We start from the raw sequence: 4,866 nt of genomic DNA on the forward strand, positions 1-4,866 counted from the left end.
TTAATAATATAACATTTTATAAAGATAATAATTAAGTATTCTGTTAGAACTCAATGATTATCCTAATTATATATTAGATTTTTTATATTTAAAATGAAATGTTTATCATGTATTTGATTGTGTTTATCAGCAGTTAGTTACACGAATTCAGATATGGAGCTTTAATAAGTTGTACCTATGTACAATTTACKTGTAATCTTGAGTTTTAACTAATATGCATTAATAAATAGTACTTTAAGCATAAAAAGTGGTTTTTAAGAGTTTTTGTCAAATGATTTATAATATAGAATATAATTTTTTTATATAACTTAATTTAAGTTTAATAATAAAATAGTTTAATATTATAAATTTTATAAAGATAATAATTAAGTATTCTGTTAGAATTTAATGATTATACTAATTATATTTTAGATTTTTTATAATTAAAATGAGATGTTTATCCTGTATTTGATTGTGTTTATCTGCAGTTAGTTACACGAATTTAGATATGGGATGAAATCAGATAGAGATGAAATCGTTTAGGGATGAACCAGTTTAAGAGTTTTTAAGAGTTTTAGCCAAATGTTTTATAGAATAGTATAGATATAGATATTATTATTTATTTATATTTTTCTTCCAAAATTGTAGTATGCGAATCAAAGTAAGTTTGAAGTCATGGAATTAAATTTTATTTTATTTTATGATATTTAAATAATATTCAAATGTGTGACTAATTCATATTTAATTTAATCTTGAATCCCTTAAATTCCAATTTATTCAACATATGAATTACGTTTTAAAAACATTATTTAAACCAAATGTCTTCTGATTACACACTTATATTTGTTGAACTTGCATCTCTAGTTACTCATCAGGCTTGGGGATCGATTTGGGTCGAATATATGTTGCATACAATATGATTCGTGCTTTGAAACAACGTATGTTTTCAGATGAAGTGGTCCCTTTTCACAAAACAAGTAGACGTTCATTTGTTTGTGAAATCCACCTACAATTTTGGTGTACCCAACAATGGCAAAATTTGACACATCTTCTCGGGTGAGCCTCCATGGTATTTATGAGAAGCTCGTGGTGTGACACATCTCATTTAGTTGAGATAATAACTGATTTCTCCATTTATCATAGAGCCAACGATATGATATTATCACATTTCAATGTAAACAAAAAAGGTAACAAGAAGACCGTCAAGTAGAAAACCTTCTTTAATGAAGTGAAAGTCACGTAAGTGATATCGTACTAAACGAAAGAACTTTTATCGTCCCCCTCTTTCTGGTCTTTTTTTTTGGGGGGGGGGGGGGGGAGATTCCCTCGCACTAATCATGAACCCATACCCACCGGCTTCTCTTGCAACGAAAACATGCATGGCTAACCTTCAAGTTTCTCAGTGGAATTAGCTAGTATATCAATTACCTAATATACACCAAAATGGTTTCATGAGCAGACCATTTTCAAGCATTCCTTGTCGTGTTTCTTTCATGTGGCCGTTTTTGCTTTTGCTCAAGGCCGCAACTACATTTCGGTTTATGTTCGAGCCACAAATTGGTTCCCTTTTCAAGACCATAAACGTACATGGCCATTGGGTGATCAGACTCGGACACGGGCGTTTCGACTACTAACGACCCCACACAGTTGTGTTTCAGCAGAATACAACCACTTGTTCACATTTTCGAATCGTCAACACTCTGAATATTATCGTTTTTATCCATAACATACGTTTTATGTTTTGAATAAGAAGATTATCTATTATCCGATCAACTAATCGGCTCGATAAACACGTATATAAATCTCAAATTAGTAGTGTAATATTGAACCAAGAATCATAAGTATCCTCGCCTCAACATTATTGCGATTGAATCTTGATTTTGAACACCGCCCTCTACCCATTTTCTCATTCTTTGCTGCCTTTTTCTCTCAGATTCTGGTATCTCTTTCGCTTTTTTCTCGAGAACAAACGAAATGCAAAATGTCGGTGACTTATGCCATTTTATCTCCTCCATTTATATCATTGGCAAACTAAGTCCACGGCTTAGTTTTTGGTTAATATACACTTAAATGGAAACGAGATCATCTTCTATATATAATTAACCCTAAATTGGTCATTTTCTTTACATATAAAATGGTTAAGAAACAATAACAAAAAAAGAATGTAAACAATAACCCAAGTTTTTGTTTAGGCATCTAGTTTTTTATTAGAACATGTGACTGGACAAGAACTTTTGTCCCATAATGAAGGTTCCTATGGAAACCCCAAAAAAAAACCTCAAGAATAGTAGTAGGGGGCCCAAGTTTATTTTGTATACAATAGTAGTAGCTCAAAGATTGATGGTACTGAATTTTTTTTATCTAACCCTAAAATTTTAAAACTGATGAAAAAATTAACATAAGGCGAGATGGAAACTCAATTGATTTGTATTGATCTACATAGAGTATTGCTTTGAATAGTTAACACTGTGACCCTAAATGATATCAATCTATATATTTAAGTTATATCATAGAATGTTTTTTTATGGAGGAACGGATTGATGATGCTATATAAAAATGATATGTTTGATAATATTAATTTAGAAATAGTTATTGATTGATTTTGCATCTAGAGATATACATAAACATGGTTTTATATGAGCGATTAGTATTTTTGAATTTAGTGTTATTATTAATGATAAAAACAACATATTGAATATTCTTTTTGTACATATCAATGACCTTTTTTATATCTCGTCCAAAACCTATAAAATGTCAGGAACATATCTGCTTAATAAGAACCTTCATTATAAATGTTCTAATGTTTTATACCTTCTATTAATTAATATCATTTTCATACCATTTTAATCTGACGCAAATGAATAATAACAACTGATATGTTAACATATATCCCAAATTATAAAAAGGAAATGCATATTACAATTAATTAAAATAAAAATAAATACTCTTCTTGGTTTATACTTAATTATAATAATTATATCCTTGAAAATATACTTATTAAATTGATAATTTTAATGTTATTAGTTCAAAGGGGGTAAACTGAAAATTTGAGAAGCTGAGGGGTCCATCTTGAAATCTCAAAGAATAAAAGCAAATTAGGCGATTCACATTCAGAATCGCGGCCAAATCAAATCGACCCACACCATCTATATATGTTGTCTTGTAACCAATTAGAATATCATATGTGACTTAAGAATATGTGTTAAAAACAATTCGAGGGTAAGAAGAGTTAAAGTGAGAAACATAAGAATGTATTGGATACTTGATCATTTTTAATTTCAAACCCATCCATGAGCAGCAATTGATACAGACATTGATCTTGTGCATTTCAGTGTATCTTATCTCGGTGCATCTCATAATAATGTGCATCTAAGGATGAAGATCCCTTCCTATTACCTTAACTCTCATTCTTACCGGAACCCAATCCTATTATAGGTGGGGCGTGTGAATTAAGCTAAGGATGTAACTCATAACAAAAGAGAAGACCCGAAACACGACTTACCAAAAAAGGAAACATGGGATCATAAAGAAAGCTACTGAATTCACAGTTCTTTGTGATGTTGGTACGATTATCGTCATCTACTATAACCAGCCTGAAAACCCCGACTAAATCAAGAAGACGATCGCCTCTTACAAAGTGAAAAAGAGTGAAACCGGGAAGAGAACTTACGACCTCAATGACTTCTTCTCAAGACCAAAAGAAAAAGATTGAAGACGAGCTTATCAAGGCCCGAAAAAGAAACATGAAAACCAAGTACTCAACTTGGTTCGATGAGCTTAATGGTTTATCGGAGGGGCAATTGAGAGAATTTGCTACCGGATTGGAAACGAGGAGACTATTGTAAGAGGCCAGCTCGAATTCAAGAAGAAAAACATCAACGTCCAAATGCCAACGCCATTCTCATTTATTCACCATGTGGCTTTGTACCCGAGTCTTGATCAAGTTTAAGTGGTTTACCAGCATTTGATAAACCATGGTCTTAGGTGGTTCAGTTATCTGGTTTTTGAGGGTGGTAAGGTTTACGATAACCCGAACCCATTGGCTGTTCAGCAGGTGGTGCAATGCAGTCTTATGCCGAAGTTGGTATTGCAGCTTCACAAGAGAATCATGATCATGTGAATGATGATGTTGGGGATTTTGTGATGAATGCTCATCGAGGAGGGTTTATGGCTTAATTAATTAAGCTGGTAATTCTTGTAATAGTTTTTTTAATCGTTAAAACTTCGTTAATTGGAGATAATGGTTTGAATTTTGTTCCCATTTTTTAAGGGATGGAAATCATAACTTTAAAAGTTTTGAGGTCACTCTATAAATTTCAAAAACTTTCAGAAGTCCAACTATCAAGTCCAAGACAAGCCTAATACAAGCCCAAACCCAGGTGTTAAAAGAATATTTAGTTTTTTAAAATTATTACAAGGATACCTTTTAATACAATTAATTCATATTCTTTTTCTTTTAAAGTAGAAAAGTTCAAAAAAAATCAACTAATTTTTTTTTATTTCAAATGATTTAATCTTTAAATCTTTTTTTTTTCACTTTTTTATTCATTTTAAATATTTAATTCTCTGAATTATTTTTTAAATGAAAAATCATTAAACTTTTTTATTTTGAATGAATAAATGCATGAACATTTTTTTAATTGATAAACCATTGCATTTTTAATATTGAATTACCTATATCATTTTAACCAAAAAAAAGTTACATTTAACCGATTAGCAAAAGTTCGATAGCTTATTTATTAAAAAAAAAATCAAATTTTAATCATTCAAAATAAGAAAATTTAATATTTTTTTATTTTAATAATTGAACACTAGAAGTGTACTCGCGCAATGCAGCGAGATACATCGTGTTTTTAATATTTCATTTTATTTTTTATCTCAGTCGAT

This window comes from Cynara cardunculus, assembly GCF_001531365.2.
Source record: "Cynara cardunculus var. scolymus isolate 2C chromosome LG 2, CcrdV1, whole genome shotgun sequence".
Lineage (NCBI taxonomy): Eukaryota > Viridiplantae > Streptophyta > Magnoliopsida > Asterales > Asteraceae > Cynara > Cynara cardunculus.